The sequence below is a fragment of the Acinonyx jubatus genome, chromosome B4 (genome assembly GCF_027475565.1).
Source record: "Acinonyx jubatus isolate Ajub_Pintada_27869175 chromosome B4, VMU_Ajub_asm_v1.0, whole genome shotgun sequence".
In the NCBI taxonomy this organism is placed as follows: domain Eukaryota; kingdom Metazoa; phylum Chordata; class Mammalia; order Carnivora; family Felidae; genus Acinonyx; species Acinonyx jubatus.
In genome coordinates, this window is record NC_069387.1 from 131,720,292 (window position 1) to 131,738,128 (window position 17,837).

At 46.8% G+C, this 17,837-nt stretch overlaps 1 long non-coding RNA gene and 1 pseudogene across 1 annotated transcript; one reads left to right on the forward strand and one right to left on the reverse strand.

Annotated features, from left to right (window-relative positions):
• Positions 1 to 5,242: 5,242 nt before the first annotated feature.
• On the reverse strand, positions 5,243 to 13,858 carry LOC128316509 (uncharacterized). Its single transcript, XR_008300536.1, has 3 exons — positions 12,794 to 13,858; positions 12,155 to 12,294; positions 5,243 to 5,949 (listed from the first exon to the last, which is right to left on the reverse strand). It is a non-coding gene; the product is annotated as an uncharacterized LOC128316509 (long non-coding RNA).
• A 1,268-nt stretch (positions 13,859 to 15,126) lies between these two features.
• Positions 15,127 to 15,740, forward strand: LOC106979891 (60S ribosomal protein L17-like; annotated as a pseudogene).
• The last annotated feature ends 2,097 nt before the right edge of the window (positions 15,741 to 17,837 follow it).

Sequence of the window (17,837 nt, forward strand, 5' to 3'; positions counted from 1 at the left end):
CAGCCCCTGGTAACCTCTGTTCCACTTTCTGTCTCTCTGAGTTTGCCTATTCTAGGAACCTCATATAAGTGGAATTATATAATGTTTGTCCTTTTGTGTTTGACCTAGTTTACTTAACACAATGTCTTAAAGGTTTATCATGTTGTAGCATGTATCAGAATTGCCTTCCTTTTGAGGCTGAATAGTATTTCGTTGTGTGTATATTCCACATTTCATCTGTGCATTCATCTGTTGATGTATGCTTAGGTTTTTTCCCACATTTTGGTTATCATGAATACTGCTACAAAGAACATGATATACAAATATGTACAAATATCTCTTTGAGAACTTGCTTTAGTTTCTTTGGGTATCTACCTAGAAATGGAATTGCTGGGTCATATGGTAAGTTCTATGTTGAGCTTTTTGAGGAATCGCCAAATCATCTTCCGCAAGGGTATGTTATATTACATTCCCACTAGCAAGGCTCTAATTTCTCTACATCTGTATTACTCTGCTCATGCTGCTATAACAAATACCACAGACTGGGTAACTTAACAGAAATGTATTTCTCACAATTCTGGAGGCTGGGAAGTCCAAGATCAAAGTGCTAGGAAATTCTCTTTTTTGTTTTTTAAGTGTGTTTGTTTGTAAGTTTGTTTTAAGTAATGTCTACACCCATCGTGGGGCTCAAACTCCTGACCCATGCTCCTCCAACTGGGCCAGCCAGGCGCCCTAGCAAATTCAATTTCTAGTGACAGCCCTCTCCCTGGCTTGCAGATGGCCATCTTCTGGCTGTCTTTTCATGGCACTTCCTCAGTATGTGGGTTTGGGAGAGAGAGAGAGAGAGAGAGAGATCTAGTTTCTCTTCTTCTCATATAAGGACTCCAATCCTATCAGATTACGTCCCCATCTTTGTAACCTCATTTAACCTTGATTATCTCCTAAAGAGCCTACACCCAAATAGGGTCACACTGAGGGTTAAGACTTCAGCATGTGAATTGAGGAAGTGGGACACAATTCAATTCATAACAACATCCTTACCAACACTTAACCATTTTCCTTTAAACAAAGTCCTAGGGAGTGAAGCAGCATCGCATCCTAGCTTTGATTTACATTTTTTCCCTAATGGCTAATGATGCTGAGCCTATTTTCATGTGCTCGTTGGCTACTGGTATATCTTTGGTGAAGTGTCCATTCAAGTTCTTTGCCCATTTTTCAATTGGGTTGTTTGTTCTACGATGCATCCTAGGATTTCTTTATATAATCTGGATATTAAATGTTTATCCTGTTTACATACGATTTGCAAAAATCTGCTCCCATCCTATGGGTTGTCTTGTCACACTCTTGATAATGTCCCTGGATGCACCAAGGTTTTTCATTTTGATGAAATCTGATTTTGTCTTTGTTGCCGGTGCTTTCGGTGTCATATTTAAAAAACTATTTTGCCAAATCCAAGGTCATAAATATTTGCCCGTATGTCTTCTTCTAGGAGTTTTAGCTCTTGGATTTAGCTCTTTGATCAATTTTGAGTTCATTTTTGTTGATGGTATGAGGTAGAGGAAGGACTGCATCTTTTTGCATGTGGATACCCAGTTTCCTCAGTACCATTTGCTAAGGAGATGGACCTTTCCCCTTTGAGTGGTCTTAGTACTTTTGTCAAAAATCAGTTGACCTGGGGACGCCTGGGTGGCTCAAATGGTTGAGTGTCTGACTTCGACTCAGGCAGGTCATGATCTCGTGGTCCGTGAGTTCGAGCCCCACGTCGGGCTCTGTGCTGACAGCTCAGAGCCTGGAGCCTGCTTGGATTCTGTGTCTCCCTCTCTCTGCCCCTCCCCTGCTCGTGCTCTGTCTCTCTGTCTCTCTCTCTTAAACACAAAATAAACATTAAAAAAACATCAGTTGACCATATATGTGAAGGTTTCTTTCCGGGTTCTCTATTCAAATCTTGTGGTCTACATGTCTGTCCATGCCAGTACCATACCGTGCTGTTTGTTAGAAGAGGATAGTACCTCCCTTAAAGCTGTCATGAGAATATGAAATAATGCAAGTGAAGGTCTTGGCACCCAGTAGGCACTTAACAATGGCAGCTATCCTGGGGAGAAGTCTGCTCAGGTGCCTTCAGGTTGAAAGGCCCAGAGAGTCATTCAGGTTCCCCCAGACACACTGGGAACCTGGCTGACTGGAAACCATCCATCCCACCAGTCGGCCTGGGGAGACTGGAACGTTGCCCAGGAGGCAGCAGGCCCTCATCTGGTCATCTCTGAGTGTGTCTACTGCTTCTCGGCACTGGAAGCAGATTCTCCATTTCTGCTTCTCTCTTCCAGTGCTGCTGTCTAAATTTGGATTCCCCAAAGCAGACCCTGGGACAAGAACTTGGTAGTTAATTTTGGAGGACGTTCCCGGAAGCACAAGGAGGGAGATGAAAAGTGAGAGAAGGAAGTGAGTAAAGCCAACAGCAAGCTGCCTCTGTGGGCACCCAGGGCTCAGTCCCACCGGGGCCAGCCCAGCGACCACAGGGAGCACACACTGCTGGGGGATTTATCCAAGGGCTCCCACAGTCCTAGGGGTTTTAAACTGGCCCTTCTGGGGGCGCCTGTGGCTCAGTTGGTTAAGCGTCTGACTTCCGTTCAGGTCATGATTTCACAGTCTGTGAGTTCAAGCCCCAAGTCGGGTTCTGTGCTGACAGCTCAGAGCCTGGAGCCTGCTTCGGATTCTGTGCCTCCCTCTCTCTCTACCCCTCCCTGGCTTACTCTCTCATTCAAAAAAAAAAAATGTACTTTAAAAAAAAATTTTTTTAACTGATCCTTCTGGGCTACCCTACACAAAGGGCCAAGCAAGTTCCCATACCTCCAGAAGAAACCCTGAGGCTGAGAGGCAGAGTGATAAGGGGACTGGAGGTGAAAACTGTCTGTGTGCAGGGAACTATCTCTTGCACCTAGAAGGGGACAAAGATCAAGGAGGGGATATGGGGCGAGGCATCATCGGCCTCTGCAACCACCACCAACAGCCGCCTCTCTGCCTTTATTGCTTGGTGACTCCTGCACACTCAAAGCTTCTACTGTATCAGCTTCTACTTTGGGCTTTAATTTCTGTGGATCTCTGGGTTTCGTGTCGCTCTGCTGCCCACATCTCTATGTAAGTCTTGCGTTTATTTTTTTAAATGTTTATTTATATATTTTGAGAGAGAAGGAGTGCACAAGTGGGGAAGGGGCAGAGAGAGAGAGAGAGAGAGAGAGAGAGAGATTGGGAGACACAGAAGCCGAAGTAGGCTCCAGACGCAGAGCTGTCAGCGCAGAGCCTGACGTGGGGCTCAAACTCATGAACTGAGAGATCATGACCTGAGCCGAAGTCGGGCACTTAACCGACTGAGCCACCCAGGCGCCCCTGTAAGTCTTGCATTTAACCTGTCCTCGAGAGAAGCCTGAGTGGTTGGTTGAGTCACTGCCTTGACTCCCACCGGCCCAGCTCTCCAGCACTGGCCTCAAGAGCTGGCTGCCCCTTCACTCCAGGCCCTGATCCTCCCTCAGTCCACATTTCTGAGGTCCCAGGAATAAAGCATAAAAACTTGTTCACGAGCTCTGTTTCTTCAGTAGGTGCTCTGATGTGACAGCTAGCTCCCAGGGTCTCGGCAGCAGGAATATACAAGTGAGGATACTGGGGCTCAGAGAAACTTGAACTCAAGAAACTTGCTTAAGGGCATACAGTTAGTGACATGCAAGCTTGGACTCAAACACAGTCTCCTGATTCCAAATCTCATACTCTTTCCACTCCATCATTTTACCTCTTACGCAGGGAACGAAACCTCCAAGTGTTAAGTGTTAGGGGAATCTTGTCAGGAGGATCTGCTTGGCAGGTCACTTCACGACTGCAAGGGATCAGCCCAGGGATCCGGAGACTTTCGTGGTCCTGGAGGGCAGAGCACAAGACTCAAGTAGGACAAAACCCACAATAAATAGACCTGTACCTTTGGTGCCAGATCAAACACTGCTTTTTATGAAACACGAGTTGGTGCAAGTGGTAGGAGACACCAACGATTCCAGGAAAAAATGGGGGAAATCCAGGAAAAAACATGCGATGGAGGAGGATTCTGTCCATGGCCTTCCATATTCCTGAGAGCTGAGGAGAGTTACTTACCCAGCCGTGGTCCTGGTGGCAGACAGCAGAAAGCCAGCTGGCTAGCTTGCGCAGGAAAGGGTTTATTGGGAGGACGCGGAATTGTTCTCAGAATGGCGGGAAGGCTAGAGAAGCAGCTTAGACTGGAACCGGATGGGAGCTTCGTCATTCAAGACCAAACCACAGGAATGGTCAGCTGGCACCATCCCTCCTGGGCACTCAGGAGGGCCTGCTGGGCTGGCGGCTACTGCCCGCTGCTGGGCTCTGGCTCCAACCTCAGTTCAGGAGCCCGGGTCACACGGCCGTGCTGGGTGCGTGGAAGGGGGTGAGGTCTGATCCATTTCGGCTTCCGGGATGGGAGTTGGGGGCTTGAGATAACACCCCAAATTGGAAGAGTGTTTGGAGGCTGGGCAGCGAAAGTGAGAAATATTTTCAGAACTGCTGTTATTCTACCTCAACGCTGGGCACTCCCCGGTTCTTCTTCCTTGACAGTCGCTCAAGCCTCTTCCTTCTTTTTTTTTCTTTTTAATTTTTTTTTAAGTTTATTTATTTTGAGAGAGAGACAGAGTGAGTAAGCAGGGGAAGGGCAGAGAGAGAGGGAGAGAGAATCCCAAGCAGGCTCTGCGCCTTCAGCGCAAAGCCTGGTGCGGGGCTCGAACCCTCAGACTGTGAGATCATGACCTGAGCCGTAACCAAGAGCTGGACACTCAACTGACTGAGCCACCCAGGCGCCCCGCAAGCCTCTTCCTTCTTAAAACATTCTCCATCATGAGACTTGTTCCTGCAACTCATCTCTCTCTGCAGCCAGGCTTCTTGAAAGGACTGTACATACTCACGGCCCCCACTTTGTCCGTCTCTCCCAGTGGTCTGTCATTTCTTCCCACCCACTGTCCCCACTGAGACTGCCCGCCAAGGTTACCAGGAACTTCCGGATGGCAAACCCACTTGTCACTTTCCGCCCTTCTCTGCATGTAGTGAAACCTTCCCCTCTCCAGTTATCTGCTTCATTTCTTTTTTTTAAACTGTGGTCATACGTCCTATGGGTATGACAGGGGCAGGTTCAAGTTTTATGGGGCCTGAAGCTTTTGAGTTTGGAAGCAACTTCTTTAAGAAAAACAATGCAGAGTTACGGAGAGCAATTGCTAGAACCCCTTCCGGGCATTCAAAGGAGCTGATGCCAGGGAGGGGCAGGGAAGCTTAAGCTTCATTAACTTCATGAATCCTCCCTGAGAAGAGACGAGCCAGTTTATGGAACCATTCATCCCCTACCAAGGGACATGATGCATTTGTCAGTGTTTGGCTATTCCAAAAGTATAACAGAGAACATTCTTACATGCATCTCTTTTGTGAACACATACGCTTCTCCACAATAGACAGGAATTGCCGGACCTTTTCATTTTTATTTGAAGGTTTTATTGGGAGGAGGCCCAAATCGCCCTCCAGTGAGATGTCACTAAATCCCACTCCAACCAGCCATTGCGGTGGGCATTCTCTCACACCCACATCCTTGCCGGCCCTGGATATTATCATCTTTTTTTGTTCTGTTTTGTTTGCCAAGCTGATGGGAAAAATAAAAAAGGCATTTCAATGTTATTTTAATTTAGTGTATTAATTTCTAGGGCTGTTGTAACCAAGTACCACAAACTGGCTGGCTTAAAAAAAAACAAAACGAAACAAAACCCGGAAGCTTATGGTCTCAAAGTTCTGGAGACTAGAAATCACGATGCTGGCAGGGCCATGTTCCCTCTGACACCTGTAAGGGACTGTCCTTCCTTGCCTCTTCCTAGCTTCTGGTGGTGGGGGTTAACCTTTGGTGAATGGCTCCAATTCTCCTCACGTGGCGTTCTCCTCGTGTCTCTGTTGTTGTAAGGAAGACACTAGTCACACTGGATTACGGGCCCACCCTACTCCAGCATGACCTCATGTTAACTAATCACCTCTGGGACGATCCCATTTCCAAATAAGTTACATTCTGAGGTCGACGGGGTTAGGATTTCCACGTATTTTGGGGAAGGGGGAACACAATTCGGCCCCTAACACTTACATTCCTGTAGTTCCTAGGGACCTTGAACTTCTCTTCATACGTTTACTGGACATTTGGATCCTTTCTTCTGCAAATCACCTTCCCGTATCAGTTGCCCAGTTGTCTATAGGGCTGTGCGTCATTTTCTTATTTCAGTACCTTTCATCTTTTTCACGATGGACCCGTTATACAGGTGGAGAAGGTTTGCTCTCAGCTCGCCACACGTGCTTTAACTTTGGTTTTGGCGTCTGCCTTGACGTCTGTGACACAACACTCCCCAGGTTTCCCTCCTGCTTCTCTGGCCCAGCATCTGTCCTTCCTCCTCCCTCTCTTCCCTTGAGCGTCCCCCCACCTCATAAATGGCACCACGTCCGTCTGGCTCCTGCCGGAAGCACGGTGCCTCCTTTGATCATCCTTCTCCCTCATTCTCTTTATCTGACTTATCACCAAGCTCCACCCATTTAGCCTCCTAAAAACCTGCCAGATCCATGCATTTGTCTACTGGTCTAAGGCACGTCATCTATCACCCAGACACTTGCCAACAGCTTCCGGCCTAGTCTCCCTGCATCCACTCAGCCCTCTCCAACCCATGCCCTCAGGATCTCTTTTAACCCAACTGATCTTGTCACATCTTCCCACAGGGGCCGCTTCTGGCACTGAGAATCAAGACCAAAATTCTTGTGGCCCCCAAGGCCCTGGCCCTTCTGGCTGGAGCCACTTTCTCCTTCGGGATGCCCTCCACAGCTCTCCAGCCACACCAGCCTTCAGAGCAAATCTTCCCTCCAAAGCTCCTCATTTCCTGGAGGACTTTACCCTCGAAAGCGCCCAACCACCACGTCACTCCCACGGCTCAAGTGCAGGTGGAGTCCCCCACCCCCACCGCCACTTTGGGCCACATGAACACTGATGCGCCGCCAGCCCTCGGACTCCAAAACGCAATCCACAAGTGGGGACACAGGTGGGTGCGCTGAGCCTGCCTCCTTCCTCTTTTCAGAGATTACAGAGGCTAATGCCATGGAAGGCAGAGAATTGCCCTCTTCCTTTAGGGAAAAACATGTCCGTTATTACGCTGAGAAACACACGATCTCTTTCTGCCTGCCCAGGACTGGTATCAACCAAAAAGAAGATTAGCCATAGATGTGCACTTCACAGTGTTCCTCTTGGACCTCCCACCTGACACAGAGCAGTGATGACCTTGGGGGGACTTAGAATTGCCTTAGGAACACATACAACACAATGGCCAGTATTCAGGTTTTGGCTTTCAGAATGAGCTCTTGAAGCCCATATCACATAAAATAGTCTTCTCTTGTGTATCTATCTTTTCAACAAATAGTTAATAAGCCCTTACTATGAGCTGGGAGGAGTTTGAAGTGTGGCAATACAGCAGTGAAAAAGGTAGGGGTTTGCACACACCCTCCACAAAACTCATTCCAGGGGAGAGAGAAAATCATCAAATAAACAAGTATAGTACTGATTTATAGGAAGTATATTGATGTGCATGGAGGAAAACAAAGCAGAATAAGGGTCAGAGAGGAGGGAGGAGCTATTTGGGGCAGAAAGCGAGGGCTTTCTAAGGGAAAGCTACTCTAAGAGGGCTTTCTTAGGGAGGGGGGGCTCTAAGGGCAGTGGGAGGGCTACTCTAAGAAGGTGACATTGGAGCAGAGCCCCGAAGGTGGTAAGGAATGACCACTCCAGGCAAAGGCCCAAGTTGGGGACAGATTTAGTGATAAAAATGGGGAATCATTGGCAGAGAGTATTCCAAGATGTAGGATTGGGTTAGATCATCTACGGGTTGAGTTTTAATAGAGAAGAGAGGGAATCCAAAGCACATGTAAAGGACAGGAGCCCATCATGCTCCGTGCTGCCCAAAGCCCACCCAGGTCACCCCTCATCATGAAGAACCCCAACCCCATATGGTTCTGAACATCCCCTAATTTGCCCCAGACTCACACCTGCTACACTGTCATACCCTGGACCTTGTCGTTAGCAAGTACAGCACATCTTCCAGGACTTCCATGTCTAACATCCCAGTCTTAGACCTCCTCCTCCAACTGTATTTCTAGCTCCTTCCTTTTACTCTCCTGATATGACAATTCTTCCTCGTGTTTGGGACCCCTAAGCCACCGGCCCTCATCTTTTAACTGGTCATCATCTCCTTTCCTATCTTCACGCCTCTCTTCTCCCAGATTGGATTTGTGGCCCATCACTTTAATCCATTCCTTGCTCAACAGCTGAATGTGGCTCAGCCACGTTGAATGTTCTCTCTTTCTCTTTTTTTTTTAATGTTTATTTTTCAGAGAGAGAGAGAGACAGAGCACGAGGTGGGTAGGGGCAGAGAGAGAGTGGGGACACAATCTAAAGCAGGCTCCAGGCTCTGAGCTGTCAGCACAGACAACGTGGGCCTCGAACTCATGAACCGTGAGATCATGACTTGAGCCGAAGTCGGTCGCTTAACCGACTGAGCCACCCAGGCTCCCGAATGTTCTCCTTTTGACTTCATCACAAAATCTCAAGCAGGTCCTACGTGTGACGAAGTCACAGTGAGAACTGTGCTGCTCAGAAATCCAACACCCACACAGAATGCTGATCCATTTTTTTCTCCCACTTCTCCCAGAGAGAAGTCATCAGTCATAAACACGGTCTCCTTCTTGCCGCTGACTTCGTAGACATCTTGTCTGGAGGAAGTGGGGGAGGGGTGTCAGGGGGCAAGAAGATCTGAGGGCTGTGCACCCATCCCGCGGTGAGAAGTGCTGAGGCAGAGAGCTAGAGTTTTTGATTTGTACGAGCCAGGTAATGAGACTGGAGGGACCCCTGAACGGGGAAGGACATGGTATTTATCCATCAACAGTAGCTTGGAAAGAGAAGAGACAACCTGTCAGGCTTCAACGGGGGTGGGATGAGGAGATTACGTCTGGGAGTACAGGTGGAAAAAGAGAATGGGGATGAGTTTAGCGGATCCTTCCTGACGCTGGAGAAGAAAAGGAATCCTCTCTGGGTGCCCGGCCTCCACAGGAGAGACAAAGCAACTCCTAGGACCATGAGACACCCACCACCCTTCACAGTGTCAAGGAAGACGGTGAGTTCTGCATCTTAACCTCAGAGGAGAGTCTCTCATGACCAACTGCCTGCACATCACCCACTGGCTGCCCAGCAAATGATGTCTTTCTGTCTCGAGGCCTCACTCAGGGCTTCCAAAGTATTCCATGTGACCAAAGACCTTGTGGATAGCCCATGACAGATGTAAGCACCACCCCCCCAAATAAGAAGGAACTCTGGACTTTCTGGGGGGCTCTTGTTATTGGAAAGCCCCCTACCATAGATGTTCTGAGGGCGTCTATCTAGAACTAGCCTGGGATGATTCCTCTTCGTGGAGACCGTGGTGACACCTAGTTCCATTACCCTAGTGTTTCAGGGCCTTGCTCTTTTTGGAAAAGACGCCAATCCTATTTAATGATTTCCCCAAGTGGAGTGTGGTAAGGGAGGCTTCTAAGCCGTCTCTGTCACTCTCCTGAATCCAGCCGTCTAGTTCCATCCTCACTGCCACTTGCCTAGTGTGTATTCTCTCTCCCAGATTGCTGCCATGTCCTGCTCACCAGCCTCCTGGCTGGCAGCACCACCCCCACTCCTGTCCATCACCTAAAACCCAGCTCTGATGGCATCACTCCCTTGTTTTCCATCAGGGTTGGCAAACTTTAGCCTGCAGGCCCTGGGAGTTAAGACTGGCTTTACTTTTTTTTTTCTTTAATTTTTCTTTATTTTTTAGACACAGAGAGAGTGTAAGTGGGGGAGGGGCAGAAAAAGAGGGAGACCGGGAATCCCAGGCAGGCTCCAAACTGTCAGCGCAGAGCCCAATGCAGGGCTTGAACTCACAAGTTGTGAGATCATGACCTGAACCGAAACCAAGAGTTGGGTGCTCAATGGACTAACCCACCCAGGTGCCCCTGGATTTTACATTTTTAAGTGGCTGGAAAAAATTCAAAAGAAGAATGGCATTCTGTGACATGAAAATTATATGAAATTCGAATTTCTGTGGGCATAAATAAAACTTTATTGGGACACAGTCACACTCTTGTTTTTGTTGTGTTCTATGGCTTCTCTGGTGCTACACCGGCAGAAGCAAAAAGTTGCAACAGTCTAAAACACCTGCTATGTAGCCCATGACATAAAAAGCTTGCCGACCTCTCCTTTAGGTCATGTGTGTATTCCCACTGCCTCCAGAATAAAATCCAAACGGCAGACTCTTTACCATGACCTTCGAAGTCCTTCATACTCTGTCTCCCAGTTCAACCTCAGGAACGTTAAACTTCAAGCAGTTCACAAATTCTGGGATTCTTCCCATCTTGTAAAATGCCCTTGCTCCCCTTCTCTGCTTGGCCAACGTATACGCGTACATTCACGCTCTGCCCTGGGGTCACTGCCTCCAGGAAACCCTCTCTGACCCTCCCCAGGGCAGATGAAATCTCTCCCTGGTGAGTTCCCACAGACCCCTCTATCACAATTCCTGCTGCAAGGCAGGTATCCGGGAGGTTGGTTAGTGTGGCAGAGGAGCCAAAAAAGCTCACGACTTAGAAGTGTCGGTTAGAAAAAAAATAAATTTAAAAAAAAAAAAAAAAAAGAAGTGTCGGTTAGAGGGGCGCCTGGGTGGCTTGCTCTGTTAAGCTTCTGACTTCGGCTCAGGTCATGATCTCACAATTTGTGAGTTCAAGCCCCCTCTCTCTCTGCCCCTCTCTGCCTGTATATATGCTTTCTCTGTCTCTCTTTCAAAAATAAATGTTTTTTATTTTATTATTGTTTTTAATTTAAAAAAATTTTTAATGATTATTTCTTCTTGAGAGAGAGAGAGAGAGAGAGAGAGAGAACATGCGTGCAAGCGGGGGAGGGTCAGAGAGAGAGGAAGACACAGAACCTGAAGCAGGCTCCGGACTCTGAGCTGTCAGCACAGAGCCTGATGTGGGGCTTGAACTTACTAACCGTGAGATCATGACCTGAGCTAAAGTTGGACACTTAACCCATGGAGCCACCCAGGCGCCCCTAAATAAGTACTTTTTTTAAAAAAATTTAATAAAAGAAAAAAGAAGTGTTGGTTAGATTGGGCAATTAGGGGATTGGTGATGACCGGCAAGAAAAATTTCAGTAGAATCGGGAGCAGGAGCCAGGTTGCTTTGGGGAGGAAGTGTATGTGAGGAAACTGAGGCAGCCAGTGTAGACGACTCTTTCAACAAGTGCTTTGGCTTAGGAGGGAAAGAGGCTAGTTGCTGGAAAAGGACACAAGGTGGAGGGAGGGAGGGAGACACGTAAGGACTCTTATTTGTTCTTGTCAAGGAGTCAGTGGGGAGGCATCAGAGAAGCCCGAGAGAACATCAAGGGGCCGAAGGTAGAATCTGGTTTGGGATCCAGCACAGTGGGGAGGACTGGCCTTAGGCAGTGCATGCCGCTATGACAGCATACCATAGACTGGGTGATTTGCAAACACAAAACATGTATTTCTCACCGTTCTGGGAGCTGGGAGTCCAGGTTGCACACTGTCGTATAATGGAAGGATGAGAGATCCTTCTGGGGCCTCTTTCGTGAGGACACTAATCCCATTCGAAAGGGCTTGGCCCTCGTGACCTAATCACCTCTTAAAGACCTCACTTCCTAACACCATCCCACTGGACATTGGGGTTTAACGTATGAAATTTGTGGGATACAAACATTCAGACCTGGTTTCTCCTTGGAGGCAATAAGTGGGTACGGTCAGGGGGGAACCTTGATGGCAGGACGATGGGAAAGTCCCTGTCCGAAGGCTTCCAGATTCTGTGTGTGATAGTAGGAGAGGCCAGCGGTCTGGGGAGACTGGAGATGGTCTTAAATAGCCACTGTGGAAGATGGCAGGGTGAGCCCATGAGGAAAGCAGAGCACGCTGTGTGTAGTACTGGGGGCCTCTGGCCACAGTTGATGTCCACAAATTAATGGCACCAGACTCTGTGGTGACATGGGTTTTCTCCAGCAGAGCTGATGGCCCTGGTGTGCCCATAGAGGAAGAATAATCTGACTGACCTGAGTTGGGGTTTCCAGGCAGGTGCGGCGGACAGTCAGCTGGAGAGGAGTCGTGAGGTTGCTAGAGGAGCGGTCAGGGTGGGGGAGCCACACAGGAGAGGGCAGGAAGTGAAGACAGGAAGAGTGGAGTCAAAGACCACCTTGAGGGTAAGAGAACAGGAAGTGTGAGCACAGCAATGAACACGCAGCTGGAAAGCTGGGGCCACAGGGGGAGAAAGGGCTCCCACGTGTAACAACGCAGGGTGAGGTAACGAGGTCCACATTTTGGGCCCGTGGAAGGGGGGCAGGTGGGATGACCGGGCGAGGCGGAGGGCAAGGAGCTGAGCGCAGGAGGCACTCTGTTGTATGGCCCCGCACGTGGGCACAGAGACAGCAGCACAAAGGAGGGCCTGGGGAGGAAGAGAAAGAGAAAGCAAGTCTGGGCCCAAAGCGGCCATGAAGGGGTGAGGCAAGAACGCCAGGGGAGACAGGGTCTTTACCAGACAGTAAAGGAGAATGGACTGGAGGAAGCCTCGGGCAGGTGCGAGAGTGGCAAGGCAAGGAATGAGGGTAAAGGGGAGGGGTGCCAGGAAGAGGTGCCCTTACCCACCCTCTAGCCTCAGCCCCAATAACCAACCCATCATGTCTCTATGGATTTACCTGTTGTGAAGACTTCATACGAGCGGAATCATACAAGAAGTGGCCTTTTGTGGCTGGGTTCTTTCATCGAGTTTAATGTTCCCAAGTCTCATCCATGTTACAGTCTATGTCAGGACTTCATTCCTGATTATGGCGAAATCATATTCCATTGGACGGACTACCACACATTGTTCATTCGTTCCTTCCTTGGCAGACTTTTGGGTTGCTTCCATTGTTGGACGTCCTGAATATTGCTGCTGTGAACATTCACGTCCAAGTCTCTGTGGGAACTGTTTTCGATTCTCTTGGATTCTCTTTGATTCTCGGGAGTGAATTGCTGGTCATGTGGGAACTCTGTGTTTAGCTATCTGAGGAATGGTTAATTGTTTCAACAACACTGAACAGTTTTACATCCCCCCAGCAGTTGTGGGAGGGTTTCATGCCTCTCTTGAAACAACTGAAGACCTGACCAGACTGAGTCCGCGTTCCCCACATGAAGCTGGCTCAGGACATGTGGGCTCTCCAGCTTGTCAGTGTCGTTACCACTCACAGTGGGTACACGCGTGTTCACCCCTGGCCATTAGCCCCTCATACTTCATGCATTCTCCTCACCGGCCAGGCCCCAGAGTTCAACTGTAGGCTGTGCAATCAGCAGGCAATTTTGTTGACCAAAAACCGGCTTTCCAAAGGACCAAGTAAAAAGTTTCGGGACGGTGGAGACAGGGGGTCGTTGAGAAAAAAGAGGAATGACAGAGCAGTGTGGAAATAAGAGATGACCAGAGGAGCTGATATTTGGGCAGTGACCAAGAATAAGAGGTGTGGCGGGCTGAGCATCCTTGCCGAGGAGGGCTGAGGTTGGGCCCCTGCCGCAGTGGTCCTGACGCATAGGGAAGAACCAGGCTTCCAGGCCCTGAAGCTCAGTGACTTAACTAGTAACTCAAGGGAGAATTTGTCTCCACCTAGATCAGCACTGTCTAATAATGATAGTTATGAGCCAGGTATGTTATCAAATGACTTTTTTCTTTGTTAATCATTGAGGATATCTCACGGTGGCTCTAAAAAAAATTTTTTTTTAACATTTATTCATTTTTAAGAGACAGAGTGTGAGTGGGGGAGGGGCAGAGAGAGAGGGAGACACAGAATCCGAAGCAGGCTCCAGGCTCCGAGCTGTCAGCACAGGGCCCGACGCGGGGCTCGAACCCATGAACCATGAGATCGTGACCCGAGCTGAAGTCGGACACTCAACCAGCTGAGCCACCCAGGCGCCCCTAGCATCTTTTAATAAATTTAAGAGCTGTGTCAATTTCCTTTCCTGAGAACTCTTTGTTCACATTCCAGGACTGCTTTTCTATAGGATTTTAGTCCGGCACTTTGATTTATAGGAGTTCTTTTTATGCTATGGAGATTTGTCTGCATGTGTGTTGCATATATTATTGTTCTGTTTACTGTCTTTTGATTTGGTTATTTTTTTCTGTGGAAATTTTTTTAAATGTTATGGTGGTCAAAGTTGATGACTTCTGAGTTCTGAGTCATGCTTAAACAAACCCATCCCACTGCAGGATTATAAATTTTTTTTAAACCTGATACTTTAATGGTTTCACATTTTAGATTTATATCTTTGAGCTGTTTGAAGTTTATTTTAGTGTAAGTAATGCAGGAAGGGTACAAATGCGTTTGTTTCCAGATGACTACTCAGTATTCCCAGAAGGATTTATTGCATTTATTTCCCATGTGTATTGGGGTCTGTTTCTGAACTTTCTATCCTATTCTATTGATCTGTCTATTCATGTTCCCAAACAAAAAGTATTTTTTTTAATTTTAATGTTTATTTATTCTTGAGAAAGAGAGAGAGACAGAGACAGAGCATGAGCAGGGAAGGGTCAGAGAGAGAGAGGGAGACACAGAAACTCAGGCAGGCTCCAGACTCTGAGCTATCAGCACAGAGCCCGATGTGGGGCTCAAACTCACGAGCTGTGAGATCATGACCTGAGCCGAAGTCGGATGCTCAACCGACTGAGCCATCCAGGCGCCCCTAAAAAGTATTTTTAACTACCGTAATTTTACAGTATGTATTGACATCTGGTTGAGCTAGCCTTATTCTTCTCACTCTTCTTAAGAATTTTCTTAGGGGGGCACCTGGGTGACTCAGTAGGTTAAGCATCTGACTCTTGATTTCAGCTCAGATTGTGATCTCATGGTTGGTGGGATCGGGCCCTGCGTTGGGCTCTGGGGTGACAGTGCAGAGCCTACTTGAGATTCTCTCTCTCTCCCTCTCTCTGCCCCTCCCCCACCCACGCTCGTGCTCCTTCATTCTCTCACACTCTCTCAAAAGAAATAAAATAAACTTAAAAAAAAAAAAGAGTCTCTTCCCATAAGCAGCCTGAGGTGATCTCTGAAAATGGTTCGCTATTCACCTGATCCAGAAAACCCGACAAAATCAAACAAACCAAGAGGTTCAAATCTTCGTGTTCACTTTAGGAACACACGTGAAACTGCCCAGGCCATCAGGGGTATGCATGTCTGAAAAGCCACCAAGTATCCGAACGACGGCACTTTGCACAAGCAATGTATTCCATTCCATCACTACGATGGTGGAGCTGGTAGGTGGGCCCAGGCCAAACAGTGGGGCTGGACACAGGGTCAGTGGCCCAAAAAGATGGCTGACTTTTTACTGCACATGCTTAAAAAATGCAGAGAGTAATGCTGAACTTAAGGGTTCAGATGGAGATTCTCTGGTCATTGAGCACATCCAGGTGAACAGAGCCCCCAAGATGCAAGGTAGAACTCAGAGGGTTCAAAGTCAGATTAACCCATACATGAGCTCTCCCAGCCACACTCAGATGATCCTTACTGAAAAGAGCAGATTGTTCCTAAACCAGAAGAGGAAGCTGCACAGAAGAAAAACATATCCGAGAAGAAACTGAAGAAACAAAACTTAAGGCCCGGGAGTAAATTCTGCATAAAATAAGTGTAAATCAAAGTAAAAACAGAAAAAATTAAAAATAAATCAATAAAAAATAAAAAGAATTTTCTTAGAGGTACCTGGCTGGCTCAGTCAGTGGAGAGTGCAGTTCTTGGTCTCCAGATTGTGGGTTCAAGCCCCACGTTGGGTATAGAGATTACTCTAAAAAAAAAAAAAGAAAGAAAAGAAAAAAAGAATTTGTTTAGCTCTTTTTTTTTAATGCTTATTTATTTTTGAGAGAGAGAGACAGAGGGCGAGTGGAGGGGATAGGGAAGCAGAGAGAGAGGGAGACACAGAATCGGAATCAGGCTCCAGGCTCTGTGCTGACAGCTGACAGGACCCCAACCCATGACCTTCGAGATCATGACCTGAGCCGAAGTCTGACGCTTAACCGGCTGAGCCACCCAGGAGCCCCGATAATTTGTTTAGTTCTTAAAAACTAGCTTTTCTGGGGCTTATTTTTGGGGGGGAGGGGAAGCCCACATTAAATTGATACATTAATTCAGAAAGAATTAATATCTTTCTAATATTGATTTCTCTCCTTTTCTTACACAAAAGTAGCACACCACATAATCTATTCTACTCCCTTTTTTTCACTCAACGTATCCTGCAGATCTTTCCATCTCACATCATAGTTTCCTTACTCTTGTGCACAGCTGTGTGGCGTTCCACTGGTAGGTGTACCTTAGTCTGTTGACTGGTCCCCTGTAGATGAATACTTATTCTTTGACTCTTTTTCTGTTACAGATGTGACTCATTTTGCGTGCACCCACTACTCCACCCCGGGGTCTTTGCTCCCGTCCCCCCCACCCCACCCCAACCCCATATGCACATGGCTCATCTCCTTACCTCCTTTCTTCTCCAGGAAGCCTATGCAGGCCACCCGGCAATCCCAAGCTCCCTATTCCGCTCTACTTTTTTCTGTTAGCAATTACCACCTTCTAACACACTATATCATTTACTTTTACTATTGTGTTTATTATCTGCTTCCTACACCAGATTGGAAGGTTTTTGGTTTGGGTTTTGGTTTCGTTTTGCCCAATTTGTTTATTCATCTGCATTCTTGGCATCCAGAAGAGGATCCGATGTGGAATGAATAAGCACTCAGTAGTAATTGCTGAATGAATGAATGAATGAGTGAATGAATATACAAGCACACTGGTAACATAAATTCCCAGAACTGGAATTTCTGGGTCAAAATGTAAATCTTCCATTATATTTTCAAAATAATCTTTTTTATATATAATAAGGTTATTGACTTTTTTCAGATTTTTTTTTAATTTTTAGGTAATCTCTACACCCAATGTGGGGCTCAAATTCACAACCCCGAGATCAAGAGTCGCATGCTCCATCGACTAGCCATACGCCCCAAGCCTATTATTTTTGCATACTAAATTTGTACTTAGACACCTACTGAATTCTCTATGTGCTACAGTTTTTAGTTGAATTTCTTACGTTTTCTGAGATATAATTGTGTCATATCACCTATAAATAATAACTATATCTCTTCTTTTTTAAATCTCTATACCTCTTCTTTGTTTCTTTGTCCGCTTGTTTAATTATATTGGTAAGTGCCTCTGGAACAATTTTAAATAAAATTATGTATGTGATGGTAGTGAATATCCTTGTTTTATCCTGACATTAATGGGAATGCTTTTAGTATTCTAGTATTTTATCCTTACAAATTGGCTTTTTGGCTTGAGGTGTGTGTGTGTGTGTGTGTGTGTGTGTGTGTGTGTGCAATTGTATTTTAAGAACATATCTTTCCCTTCCTGTTGTTTAGAAATTTTCTTTTTAAATTAGGCATGGACTTTGACTTTCACCAAATACCTTTGCAGCATTACGTAATAATCATGCAATTTTCTCCAATGATTTATAAGTATGGTGAATAATATCAATAACATTCCTAATATTGAACCGTCTTATGTTCTTGGTATAGCCATACTCGGTTGTGGTATATATACAATTTTTATTGTTTGCTGGATTTTGTTTGCCAAAATTTGGCTTACAACTTTTGCTGTTATGAAACTAGTCTATAGTGTTCCTCCCTCCTGCTATCTTTGACAGATTGGGGTATTGATATGTAATATTCATAAAAGGCAT